Source organism: Carcharhinus amblyrhynchos, chromosome 13, assembly GCF_965287045.1.
Source record: "Carcharhinus amblyrhynchos chromosome 13, sCarAmb.v2.hapA, whole genome shotgun sequence".
In the NCBI taxonomy this organism is placed as follows: Eukaryota; Metazoa; Chordata; class Chondrichthyes; order Carcharhiniformes; family Carcharhinidae; genus Carcharhinus; species Carcharhinus amblyrhynchos.
The window spans coordinates 64,005,216-64,019,891 of record NC_137336.1 but is presented as its reverse complement, the minus strand read 5'-3'; the positions used below and the strand labels follow the sequence as shown (position 1 = coordinate 64,019,891).

General features: G+C 44.0%; 1 long non-coding RNA gene across 1 annotated transcript in view; it reads left to right on the top strand.

Annotated features, from left to right (window-relative positions):
• Positions 1-9,887, top strand: part of LOC145351558 (uncharacterized) — a 38,588-nt gene extending 28,701 nt beyond the window's left edge. Inside the window, exons 3-4 of the long non-coding RNA XR_013888429.1 lie at positions 7,801-7,970; positions 9,615-9,887. This is a non-coding gene — a long non-coding RNA (uncharacterized LOC145351558). The remainder of the gene's footprint in view (positions 1-7,800; positions 7,971-9,614) is intronic.
• The last annotated feature ends 4,789 nt before the right edge of the window (positions 9,888-14,676 follow it).

Genomic DNA, 14,676 nt, shown 5'->3' with positions numbered 1-14,676 from the left:
GTGGGGGGAGGAGGGAGGCCTGATCATTCTCTGGTGGAGAAGGAGGAAGGCCAGAAATCCATCCTCCCTCCTCCCACCTCCCTCCCCCCACCAGAGAATAATCAGGCCTCCCTCCACCCTCACCACAGAATGATCTAGCCTGCCTCCCCCTCCACCCCGCCACCACCCCCCCCCCAACCCCGCATCCCCCACCACCACTGATCTGAGCTAGACAGCCCCTGGAAGCTCTCAACTTACCTCTTCAGAAGCTGGAATGCCCAAACCAGACCTTGGCTGAGCATACCTGTTTCACGCCGAATCTGGATGTGCAAACGCAATAGTAAAGGGGGAAGTGCTGGTAAAGTTGGGCGGGCAGCCCATTAATTTGATTTAAATCGCCAGTGCGCCCGTTTCGGGCGTGGTTCAGACCGGGGCCATTTTCGGGCCTTGGTAAAGTGGGCATCTGTGCAGACACAGGTGCAGATTGCACTAATTGCCTCAAGCCCGACTTTACCAAGTTTTCGTGGTCAGGAAGGCGAATGGGATGCTGGCCTTCATAGCGAGGGGGATTGAATATAAAAGTAGGGAGGTCTTGCTGCAGCTGTATAGGGCATTGGTGAGGCTGCAGCTGGAGTACTGTGTGCAGTTTTGGGCGCCGCACCTGCGCAAGGATATTTTGGCCCTGGAGGGAGTGCAGAGGAGGTTTACTAGGCTGATACCGGAGTTGAGGGGGTTGAGCTATGAGGAGAGGCTGAATAAACTAGGCTTGTACTCGCTAGAGTTTAGAAGAATGAGGGGAGATCTCATTGAGACGTATAAGATGATGAATGGGATGGATAGGATAGAGGTGGAGAGACTCTTCCCGCTCAAAAAAGACAGTAGGACTAGGGGGCACAGCCTCAAGATAAAGGGGAGGCGGTTTAGAACGGAGTTGAGGAGGAACTTCTTCACTCAAAGGGTGGTGAATCTCTGGAATTCTCTGCCCGTTGAAGTGGTGGAGGCTGCCTCGCTAGATATTTTTAAGAAGCGGGTTGATGGGTTTTTGATAAGAGAGGGGATTAAGGGTTATGGGGAGAGGGCGGGAAAGTGGAACTGAGCCACAACAGATCAGCCATGATCTTATTGAATGGCGGGGCAGGCTCGAAGGGCTAGATGGCCTACTCCTGCTCCTATTTCTTATGTTCTTATGTTCTTATGTTCTTAAAACGGGTGCGACGCAATAGTAAAATTGGGCCCATAGTGTGACATGAACCTAAGACCCCGGTTGAGGCTGTTCTCATACATGCAATTCTCCCTCACTCCATTTGCACCGCCTGTATCTGTAAAGACTTGACTCCTGTTAAGACTCACATTCCAACCATTATCTTGCAAGTGTGCCTTTGTCTATATTTGCCTTGTTTGTGAATCCAACGCTCTCATCTGATGAAGGAGGAGCACTCCAAAAGTTTGTGATACCAAATAAACCTGTTGGACTTTAACCTGGTGTTGTGAGACTACTTACTGTGCCCTAGTCCAACGCCAACATCTCCACATCACTCGTATCGAAATGAGAGAAATGATTGCATGATGTCCTCAACCTCAGAAATAAATCAAAACAAATCAGGGAGATTGATCAGAACACCTCATCAAATTCATTTTCGGGATGAAGACATTGCTGACTGCACCAGAATTTATTACCGATCTCTAGATGCCCTTGAGAAGGTGAAGATGAGCTGCCTTCATGACCGTTACCAATCCTGAGGTGTAGGTATATCCACAGTGCTGTTAGGGAGGGAGTTCCAGGATGTTGACCTAGCGACAATGAAGGAACAGTGAGATGTTTCCAAGTCAGGATTGTGAGTGACTTGGAGTTGAACCTCCAGGTCGTGGTGTTCCCAGCTATCTGCTGCTCTTGCCCCTCTAGCTGGTAGTAGTCATAAGTTTGGAAGGTGCCACCCAAGGAGCCTTGGTGAGTTCCTGCCGTACATTTTGTAGATGGTGCACATTTGCTGCTACTGTGAAGTCTGAGACTTTGGGGTGAGATGTAAGAGAATTTATAGAGTTGGATAAAGACTTGAAGAGAGATGTAGAGAAAAGGGTTAACATCATTAGCACATAATGAACCCAAAGGCATTATTTCAAAGAAGAGCAAGGGACTTATCACCTTGCACCCTAACCAATATTTCTCCCTCAATGAAAATTTCAAAAAATGGAATATATAGAATCATAGAGGTTTACAGCATGGAAACAGACCTTTCGGCCCAACTTATCCATGCCACCCCTTTTTTAAACCCCTAAGCTAGTCCCAATTGCCCACGTTTGGCCTATATCCCATCTGACCCATGTAACTTTCTAACTGCTTTTTAAAAGACAAAATTGTACCCGCCTCTGCTACTACCTCTCACAGCTTGTTCCAGACACTCACCACCCTCCGTGTGAAATAATTGCCCCTCTGGACCTGCTTGTATCTCTCATCTTAAACCTATGCCCTCTAGTTTTAGACTCCCCAACATTTGGAAGAAGATATTGACTATCTAGCTGATCTATGCCCCTCATTATTTTATAGATCTCTATAAGATCAATCCTGAGCCTCCTATGCTCCAGAGAAGAAAGTCCCAGTCTATTTAGTCTCTCTTTATAACTGAAACCAAAGGTAGTAGCCTAGTAAATCTTTTCTGCACTCTTTCTAGTTTAATAATATCCTTTCTATAATAGGGTGACCAGAACTGTACACAGTATTCCAAGTATGGCCTTACTAATGCCTTGTACAAATTCAACAAGACATCCCAACTCCTGTATTCAACGTTCTGACCAATGAAACCAAGCATGCTGAATGCCTTCTTCACCAGCCTGTCCACCTATGACTCCACTTTCAAGGAGCTATGAACCTGTACCCCTAGATGTCTTTGTTCTATAACTTTCCCCAACACCCTACCATTAACTGAGTAAGTCCTGCCCTGGTTCAATCTATCAAAATGCATCATATGGTATTTATCTAAATTAAACTCCACCTGCCATTTGTCAGCCCACTGGCCCAATTGATTGAGATCCCATTGCAATCCTAGATAACCTTATTCACTGTCCAAAATGCCACCAATCTTGATATCAACTGCGAAGTTACTAACCCTGCCTACTAAAATCTCATCCAAATCATTAATATACATGACATTTTTGTCTCCGGGAGCTTGCTTCAAATTGGCTGCCACATTTCCTACATTGCAACATGACTCTACTTCCAAAGTGCTTCCTGGACTGTAAAGAACTTTGGAACACACTGATGTTGCAACAAGCACTCCACGAATGTAAATATGTCTTTCTTTCTGATGGTGCAACATGATTGCCACTGTGGAAAGTATAGGGAGATAAAATTCCCACGGGCCTGAGGGAGTGCACTAGCATGTTATCCAGGCAGAGAGGAGTGTAAATTGGGTCAGGAGCGGGGGGATTTCAAATTAGTGGGTCAGATCATTATTGTACCCACTCCAATCCACATTCAACATTATTGAAAGGTTCAAGACTCGGACAAAAGATGCAATCAGAATTTGACTGGTTCTGCCAAGATTTTCCCCCACACCCATTGCAATGTACACCTCCATAAAACAGGCACACTTGTTTGCCAATGCCTTAACCTGGCAGAGGTTGATACCTTTGGCCTCTCCCATTTGAAAAGTAGCAAATTCAAAACCTGATTTTGTACTTCAGTAATATCCCTGAAATAGGTATTCACAATATGCTAATAACCTGGGATTTAGCAAAGTCAGAATTACTGCCCCAGCCTGGATGCACTCCAACGATACTTACTCCTCAAGAATTTCTAGCCTAAGGCAATCTTCTTTTGGCAAAAGATTAGTCTTGCATCGTATGTGAGTTTTCTACTGCAGGACATCATCAAATTAGTTGGTCAAAGAATAGCTAAAGCGCACTTCTCATATTGTGCTAAGCAATATTCCACTGGGCAGTTTCACTGCATTGGTTGAAGTAGGATATTAGAGGTGGTTCACTTGAGAGGTGATGTCCTAGTGGTATTATTGCTAGACTATTAATCCAGAAACTCAGCTAATGTTCTGGGACCCGGGCTCAAACCCCACCAGGGCAGATGGTAGAATTGGAATTCAATAAAAAATATCTGGAATCTACTGATAACCATGGAACCATTATTAATTTTTGGAAAAACCTATCTGGTTCACGAATGTCGTTTAGGAAAGAAAATCTGCTCTTCTTACCCGATCTGACCTACATGTGATTCCAGAGTCACAGTAATGTGGTTGACTCTCAACTGCCCTCCAAAGGCAATTAGGGATGGGCAATAGATGCCAGCTAGCCAGCAACGTCCATGTCCCACAAATTAATAAAAAAAGGCTATCGCTTGCATAGTCTGTCCAATGTTTGTCTGACCCATATAAAAGCTAATTCATATGAAGATCTGCATGAGCTGTAGGATTTTAACCCAGAGACAGTGATGGAACAGTGGCATATTGCAAAGTCAGGATGGTGACTGGCTTACAGTAGAACTAGCATGTGGAAGTGATCCTGTGCGACAACATACTTTGTTCCTCTAGGTGGTATAGATTGTCGTTGTTAAAGTTGTTTTGGCACGTTGCCGGAGCGCATCTTGAATTTAATACACAAGGCGTTGGACAAGGTGCCTCACAGGAGGTTATTACAGAAGGTCAAAGGGCATGGAGTTGGGGGTAGGGTGTTAGCGTGGATAGAGGATTGGTTGTCAAATAGGAGGCAGAGAGTGGGGGTCAATGGGTGCTATTCGGATTGGCGGTTGGTGACTAGAGGAGTGCCCCAGGGGTCGGTGCTGGGGCCTCAGCTATTTACCATTTATATAGATGATCTGGAGGAGGGAACTGAGTGTATGGTGTCGAAATTTGCTGATGACACCAAGATTGGTGGAACGGCAAATTGTGCGGAGGGTGTGGAGAGTCTGCAGAAGGATCTAGATAGGCTGGGCAAATGGGCCAGGAACTGGCAAATGGAATTTAATGTTGGCAAATGTGAGGTTGTCCACTTTTGTAGGAATAATGGTAGGAAGGACTATTACTTACGTGACGAAAAACTGCAGCATGCGACGGTGCAGAGGGACCTCGGGGTCCTTGTGCATGAGTCGCAAAAACCCAGCCTGCAGGTGCAGCAGGTGGTCAGGAAGGCGAATGGGATGCTGGCCTCCATAGCGAGGGGGATTGAATATAAAAGTAGGGAGGTCTTGCTGCAGCTGTATAGGGCACTGGTGAGGCCGCAGCTGGAGTACTGTGTGCAGTTTTGGTCTCCGCACTTACGCAAGGATATTTTGGCCTTGGAGGGAGTGCAGAGGAGGTTTACTAGGCTGATACCAGAGTTGAGGGGGTTGAACTATGAGGAGAGGCTGAATAAACTAGGCTTGTACTCGTTAGAGTTTAGAAGAATGAGGGCAGATCTCATTGAGACGTATAAGATGATGAATGGGATGGATAGGATAGAGGTGGAGAGGCTCTTCCTGCTCAGAAAGGACAGTAGGACTAGAGGGCACAGCCTCAAGATAAAGGGGGGGCGGTTTTGAACGGAGTTGAGGAGGAACTTCTTCACTCAAAGTTTGGTGAATCTCTGGAATTCTCTGCCCGTTGAAGTGGTGGAAGCTGCCTCGCTAAATATTTTTAAGACGCGGGTTGATAGGTTTTTGATAGGCAAGGGGATTAAGGGTTATGGGGAGAGGGCGGGAATGTGGAACTGAGACACGACAGATCAGCCATGATCTTATTGAATGGCGGGGCAGGCTCGAGGGGCTAGATGGCCTACTCCTGCTCCTATTTCTTATGTTCTTATGTTCACTGTGCTGGTGTGAAGGGAAAGAATTTCAAGGTGGTGGATGGGGTGCTAATCACATGGTCTACTATGTCCTGGAAGCTATCGGGCTTCTTGAGTGTTGTTGGAGCTGCACATATCCAGGCCAAGTATTCAAACATAATCCTGAATTGTGCCTTGTAGATAGTAGCAATGCTTTGGTGAGTCGGGGGGGAGTTGTACCCCTGTAACCACAGTGTTTATATGGCTGGTAGAATAAAGTTTTTTGGCCACTGGTCAGCCCCAGACAATAGGAGGGGTTGGATTGTGAGGTTAACAAACTACAGGTCCATCCTTCTCTAACCAGAATTCTATCATGTCTATTTCTAATTGATCACCAAGCTGTTATTGTACTGTTTATGAAGTGGTCTTGCGTCCAAATCCCCTTGGGGATTGAAGAAAATAATTGGTGGCAAGCAGTTATCAAAAAAGATTGAACTATATACTGGAAGTCCGAACAACTGTGTGCTTCTTTTAGTAAACCCATTCGAAATGCAGCCCAGGAACTTATGCTGTAATAAATCAACTCTTGTTCTGCAGCATGGCATTATATTCTTCCAACTGCTTGCTCATTAGGTCTCTTGTTAATAGTGAATGTAATATTCTTGAAGGTAATTTGAAATCCCCAAAATAACCACCAGTCACAAGACCTGTTTTCTGTGCCCTGAATTTTTTTAAAAAGGCAGTGGAATATAGCTTTGTTATAAATGATCATACCGTATTGGGAAAGTAAAGGATCTGACTGAGTACAGCCACTTTAGCATTGTAGGTGTTGTCGTTTCTTTCTGGTGGGAAGGTGGAGGGAAAGAGCTGCATCAGAAAGAGGGATGATAATGCAGAAGAGTAAAACATTTCCCCCCTTTACACTCGGTAATACAGTTCTGCGTTAACTGATTAGTTTGACTGCAGCTCAGATATAGGGCACCCCAGAAGAACACATTCTACTATTCAAGTGTGGTATTTTCGTTTCCCGTACCATTTACTTTGATTGTGTCTCTGGACCAATTAGTGCTGAATTGCGGATAGTTTTATTACATGGACTGGTATCCATTGGGAGCTGGGTTTCAAGCTGCCCAAACTCATTTTACTTAGGACTCTTAACAACCATTAGAAATAGAACAGACCTTATTTGTCTTGGCTAGATTTAAATCCAAGTCCCATTTGTGAAAAAGGCAGCATTCTAATCCTCTGTGTTCCACAGTTCCCCCAAGTTTAACTGAATTGTTTTTGGATCATTATAAATCAAGTATAATTCCCAACCAAATTGGAATGGAGTTAACCTACTCAGCAAGCTGTCAATAGACAATTGTTTTTACAATTAAACCATTTTCTTGGTATTAATAGGATTTGTGTTGTTATATACCATTGATTGTGTTTAATAAAACGACCTAGCATATAAGACGAACCCATTTTCTTGCTCCCGAACATCACGTGTGGGATTCTCCCATTGTTCACGGTAGCATGGGTGGCATGGTAGTACAGTGGTTAGCACTGCTGCTTCACAGCTCCAGGGACCTGGGTTTGATTCCCAGCTTAGGTCACTGTCTGTGTGGAGTTTGCACATTCTCCTCATGTCTGCATAGGTTTCCTCCCACAGTCCAAAGATGTGCAGGTTAGGTAGATTGGCCATGCTAAATTGACCATAGATGCATAGGTTAGAGAGGATTAGTAGGTAAAATATGTATGGATTGGGGGTAGGGTCTGGGTGGGATTGTTGTCAGTGCAAACTCGATGGGCTGAAGGGCCTCTTTCTGTACTGTAGGATTCTATGATGATTCTATGGTTCACACCACACTCTAGTGCACTGCGGTGAATGAAGATTTGGCTGAGAGCCAGATTCTCCATCCTGTCTTGCAGTGGTTGTGGGGCGAGAACGGCCAGAAAATTGCAGTCCATGTTTTCGCATAAACTTGGCGTGTAAGCTGACCCCCTTTTCAGCCATGCCATGCAATACTTATATTGGTATTCAGCCTCAATTTTTCATCCCACCATTAAATGTTTTACTTATTGATACAGATGCAAGGGATGAAGCAAGCCCACACACAGCAGTGCAACGTACCCATGCCAGCAGTTCACCTTTGTATTCAACCTACAAGTCAATCCCTATTTCTGGAGGGGTATTTCAAGGCTTCAGAGTTTGGCTTATAAACTGACATCTATGGAAGTCCCTAACAGACCATCAAATTGTAAGTACTTTTATAGAAAACAACAAGTGCCAAGCATCAGAAACCCTCAGGGAATTAGATGGGCGGTATCCCTACTTATTCTTTGATATATGTTATGCTCTCTTGTCAATACAATTGGAAAAATCGACCCAAAATGCCAAGGCCCTGCTGACACTCTCAGCATTTAATCTTCTCATTTGCTGCTTCATACTGTCAAAGATAGAGTCAGGAGCAGTATGTTGTCACTGAACTACAGGCTGCTTTCAGTGTTAGTTTGTCGGCCCAGTAGAAACTGGGCTTGATTTTATGCTGCACTGTTCATCTCCATCTCTTGAAACATGATCAGGTCTCCGGAGCCAAGAAAACTGGCATCATAGTCATAGCTAAAGCACGTTGCTGTGGCAACGCAAAACATAAATCCAAATTAGGTCATCCACTGAGGTCATCCTCTTGAAGGTTGGAAAGAAAGAAGAATAGAAACCCCACCCTGTCTTTCTAATGGTTGTAACTCCAAAAACACTTGGCTATATTCAAGCCCACATCAAATGCCAAAGATGTGATTGTTCAAATGACAAGTATGGATGCTGGAAAGAATTTTCAGTGTTGAAACGATGCAAAGGATGTGTGGCCTTTCAGGTCTAGCAGGAACTACTGAATTTCATCGCAGTTAACATAAAACAGTTTGCAACCAAAAGCATTCCTTTCCAAAACTAAACTGGAATTCAGCAACAATAAGCAATCATTGTTACTTTGATTACAGAACTTAACAGAAATTTCAGAGATAATTAGTTGCAAATTATCCATATTTTCTGACTTGGCCTTTTTCAATCTGTAGAAACACTTATCACAGACCTTGGCAAATAATGACAGGATGGATTGCTGCGTGGTATTTCACTCTGCTGTAGGCTTTAGCAGACCTATAGGCTTTGGGCATGGCATTCTTTCCCAAAGGATGCTAACAGAGACACCATTGCATCTTTTAAGAGAAGAGAGAGTATCAGATTGCTGAAGGTAACACAGATGCATTGGCTAAATGGCCTCATTCTGTGCTGTAAACTTCTAAGTAGGTCTATGGTTCTTCTACGAGCATGGGCTGTTCATCTTAAAGATAAAGATTAAAGTGATATGGATATATTAACCACAAAACTGCATTGTTCACTCATCAATCTATCAGGATTAGACAGTTTGTGTTCAAATTCAGGACTTCAATTTCAGGATTTTTACAGTAACTTCATTGCAATGGTAATGTAAGCTCACTTGTGACACTGATAAATAAACAAAAAAAATCCTTAATTCACTGTTCCTTAACTTGTAAAAGATGTCTTCACATTTGTCATGATAAATTAGGCATTAGCACTCCTGCTGTTGACTGCAGATTACATAGAATTCCATATTCTTGGCTAATAGGGGTGAAGTACTTGTTTCGCCATTTTTACTTTCAATCAGAGATTTTTGGAATCCTTTTGAGAAGGCATTTCGTCACCACATGAGGTGTCATTTGTTTCCAATTTATTGTGCTGCCATACGAAGTAGTTTTTACACTCGCCTACATAATAAAAGTGAGTGCACTTCAAAGTAATTCGCCAGGCAGGAAGTGCTTTGCGATGTCTCTGAGAGATGTGACCAAGTATGAACTAATTCTTTCCTTCTTAAATATCCAAGCAGGTTGCTTTCAGGGACTCAGATTCTGAAGCTAATGTACTGATCTGAGCAGAAGAAGAAAGGATCTCCACAATTGTTTCATGAATCAGCTGCATTATTCCAAGTGGTCTCCGGAGAGCCTATATCCACATTGGCACCATTGAATAATATTTGTACGTCAATTTAGTAAAATGCCTCAGTCATAAAATATACTAGATATCAGCACTAATGAGGTCCCTCTTTTCAAGCCTTCAATTTATTCAGTTTGAAACCTGAGGGGATTTTGAAGACAATTGTCTATTCATTGATGTATTTGGCTAATGCAATGACTTAGATGAGTCAATAAATTTTTCTTACCTACACTGGCTCCTGGTCCTCCATGTTTCAAATGTAAATTCTCGTCCTTGTGTTTAAACCAGTTCACAGGCTTGCCCTGCTCTATCTCTATAAATTATTCTAACTCTACAACGTAATACGCTCTACTCCACCATTCCTCAGATTCAGATTTCCCTGTGCGTCCCTTCTTCACCTGACAATTGATTGTCGTATCTTCACTTCATCCAGTCTCCACACGATGAAAATCTCCCCCAAACACCTTTAACGATAGGGGAGGCGATGGCCTAGTGGTATTATCACTAGACTATCAACCCAGAAACTTGGCCAGTGTCCTGGGGACCCAGGTTTGAATCCCATTATGGCATATGGTAAATGTGAATTCAATAAAAAGTATTTGGAATTAAGAATCTACTGATGACCATGAAACCATTGTCGATTGTCAAAAACAATCTATCTTGTTCATTAATTTTTAGGGAAGGAAATCTGCCATCCTTATCTGATCTGGCCTATATGCAACTCCAGAGCCACAGCAAAGTGATTGACTCTCAACTGCCATCAGGCAATTAGGGATGGGCAATAATTGCTGGCCGGCCAGTGATGCCCATGTACCACAAATTAATCAAAAAGAATTTATTTAACACATTCCTTAAAATCCACCTTTCTGACTAAGCTTCCAGTCACCCCTTGTAATAGCTTCTTTCTTGGCTGGGCAGCCATAGAACCATAGAACACTACAGTACAGAAACAGGCCTTTTGGCCCTTCTTGGCTGTGCTGAACCATTTTTCTGCCTAGTCCCACTGACCTGCACCTGGACAAATAGAACCATTTGTTTTATTTGATTATGTTGCTCATGAAGCACTTTGAGGGTCTTTTTGGTTTTAAACATGCAAAGTATGTATAAATTGCTGTTTGTCAAAAAGCAAGACCCACTTCATCTCGGTTAAATACCATTCATTGCGACATACAATCCTTGAGCTCCTTGCACTCGTTATTGGGAGTGAAGGTGCAGCAGGTACAGGAGGATGCTTTAAGAAGACAGTTTGTGATGGAAAAGAGAAGCTGGCATTCTCAAATTCTTCACATTCCCAAATATTAGATTCATAGGGACTAAGTCCCATGTCAGGAGCCATCATATCCAGACATCATATTTAAAGGGCCCTTACTATCCGTACCAGGAGATGTCATGCAGGGGAGTCCAGTGTCCAAGGATAGTGATGCCTCCCTCCACCGTCTCCTCAATCATGTCAGGGTCATGAGGGATTACTCTGTACACAGCTGATGGGTGGCACAATTGCATGGTGGTTAGCACTGCTGCTTCACAGTTCCAGGGCCCTGGGTTCAATTCCCGGCTTGGGTCACTTTGTGAAGTTTGCACATTCTCCTCGTGTCTGCATGGGTTTCCTCCGGGTACTCTGGTTTCCTCCCACAGTCCAAAGATGTGCGGGTTAGGTTGATTGGCCATGCTAAGAAATTGCAAATTATCCAGGGATGCGTAGGTTAGAGGGATTAGTGGGTATGATATGTACGGATATGGAGGTAGGGCCTGGATGGAATTGTGTTCAGTGCAGACTTGATGGGCCAAAGGGCCTCTTTCTGCACTGTAGGGTTCTATGATTTCTATGATGGGAGGAGGAAGCTCAGCAGGGAAAATACTGCAGTATGGGCACAGGTGGTTGATGGCATAAATATTTAGGTCAACAAACCAGTGCCTCTCAAGGAAAAATGACCTACTCCTCTCCACGAGGGTAAGTCTCATCCATGGTTGCAAAATCCACAAAGGCTCTAAAAGGTCAGGATCCAAGGATCAGTGGTTACAGCATATCCTCCCTCATGGCCAATTACCATAAACCACACAGTGTCCACTGTGCATCCTTCATAGAAATGGGCTTCCATAAAATGAGATATGATCCTAAATGCAATGTTCCAACTGATGAAACATGCAATTCCTCTCAAGCATTCAGAGACTCAAGCACAAGCAAGAGGAACGGAAGGCTGGAGGGAATCCACCACACCTGAGGGCTCTAACTCAACTAGAGGCAAGGGCTTCAAAGCTCATGGGAATGAAGTGGGAAAGTGCTATTGGGGCTGACAAACTTGGCTTCAGGTTTCACTGGGTACAAATTCTTCCATTCAATGCTAACCTGAGTGTGGAATGTGCCTCCATCTTGGAGGCAGTTGATACATCATGCTCCAGGAAGAGACCAAAGCTGGATGAGGAAGAGAAAGATGCCCTTTTCCAGCTCCAGCTACTGAAAGGAGATAGGAGGGACCAGAACAGAAGAGTTCCACAATGTTCAAGACATCACAACGCTCACATGTGCCCTCCACCTGTTCAGGAACAGCTACCTCGGTAAGGATTAGTGGCAGTTCAGGAGGAGGTCACGGCATGAACACATGTCTACAACAGGAGTAGGAAAGTTCACCCCATCTCCCCAGCTGTCAGAGGACAGCTGAGAAGAGGCATCCAGGAGTTCCCAGTCTGAGAACAAGCCTTTGGAATCGGCCTTCCAACTTCTGACAGACGCTCAGCAGAAGCGAGGAAACACCAGGCAGAGCTGTTGCAATGCAACTCAGAGGAATGCACCTGCCTGTTCTACAATGAGGAAATGCAAGCATTGACATCTCTATATGGAGGGTGGAGCACGCCATGGAGATGCTGATCCAGCACAATGCCCGGTTTCTGTCAGTGATGCCTGCAGCCTTGCACTCCATTGCCCTTGCCTTGGGTGAGTTCATGCAATGGCAACACAAGAGGGGAACAGGGCATTTTGATGTCCCTCCAGGTATCCCTTCAGCTCAAGGAGTTTGGTCTGGCACCAGACCAAACTCCCATAAACTATCTGGGGGGCTATAATAAACACCCAGCAATGTGGCTGCCCCTTTTTTATTCCTAAGCCCCACCCAGAAAGCATCATTCAGTGCTTGCTTCAAGCAGAAAGCATCATTCAATGCTTGCCTCCTGATCCTGACAAACTCCTTGAGGGTGAAGGTCTGGTGCCAGACTCAGGCACCAGAAAGGAGGAGCTGCAACTGGACACCCCTGAGTCATCGACTCAGGAATCTCAGAGGTTGTCTACTCCCTCCCCTCAGCCTGTGACCTCTGCCCTTCTCTGCACCTCCCTCCGGTGCAATCATATCCTTCCTATAATGTGGCAACCAGAATTGCACACAATATTCAAGTTGTGGCCCCACCAGACTTCTATAAAACTCTAACATAACTTCCCTGCTTGTAATCTATGCATCGAGTAATAAAGGAAAGTGTGCTATATGCCTTTTTCACGTTCTATGAACAAATTTTTCCACCTTAAAGATCTATGGATAATAGTTCCTTTGTTCTTCAGAATTTTCTAGTGTCATGCAATTCATTGAATACCTTCTTGTCAAATTATTCCTTCCGAAGTGTATCACCTCATACTTTATCGGTTAAATTCCATCTGCCATTATCCATCCATTTGACAATTCTGTCCACATCTTCTTTAGCCCAAAACACTTGGCCTCACTGTTCACCACCCAGCCAATCTTTGCTCATCCGCAAAATTATTAAGTCTTCCCCCGACATAGTCATCTATGTTGTTTATTATAAATGATGAATAATTGAGGACACAACACAGATCCCTGTGGTACACCACTAGACACTGGCATCCAGTCACGAAAGCAGTCTTTTGCCATCACCCTCTGCCTCCTACAATTAAGTCAAATTTAAATCCACCTTACCAAATTACCCTGTATCCCATGTGCATTTGCCTTCTTTACAAGGTCTCCCAAAGGTTTTTCTGAAATCCATAGAAACTACATCAACTGCATTTGCCTCATCTACACACTTGGTCACCTCCTCAAGAATTTCAATCAAATTTGTTAGGCACGATCTCTCTCTGACAAAGCCAGGCTGACTATCCAAGTAGTGACAGATTCTCTCCTTCAGAATTTTCTCCAATAGTTTTCCTACCACTGATGTAAGACTCACTGGTCTCTATAACCCTTCTTAAATGGCAGAACCACATTAACTGTTCTCCAGTCCTCTGGCACCTCCAACTGTGGTCAGAGAGGAATTAAAAATTTTTGGTCAGAGCACCTGCAATCTCCTCCCTTGCCTCCCACAACAATTCATCTGGACCTGGGGATTTGTCCACTTTTAAGCTTGCCAACACCCCCAATACTTTATCGCTCCCTATATCAATTTGCTCAAGAACCTTGCAGTCTCTCTCCCTGAATTCCATAGCTTCATCCTCATTCACTTAAGCAAAGATGAATGTGAAGTATTTGTCAACAGTCTACTCTTGTCCTTGGTCCCTAATGGACCCCATTCTTTCCCTGATTATCCTCTTCCTATTGATATACTTGTAGAATATCTTGGGATTTTTCTTTTGCTTTTACCAGACAGAGCTTGCTCATATCCCTCTTTGCTTTCCTAATTGCTTCCTTAAGCTCTACCCTGCCCTTTCTGTACTCCACTGATGCCTCCACAGATTCGCAGCCCTTCAATCTACCAGAAGTCTCATTTCTTTCTCATTATATCGTGAGTACCTCTGGTCATCCATGTTTCTCTGGGCTTGTAACTCCTTCCTATCACCTTAGAGGGTAAATATTGGGCCTCTAGCCTCTCTATTTCTTTTTTGAATGTCCCCCCCCCCTTAACCCTTCCCACTGCTCTTCTGTAGATTTCCTCATAAGTAGCTGTTCCCAATCTACCTTGGCCAGATCCTGTTTTATTTTACTAAAATCTGCTCTCCCCCAATCCAAAACATTTTT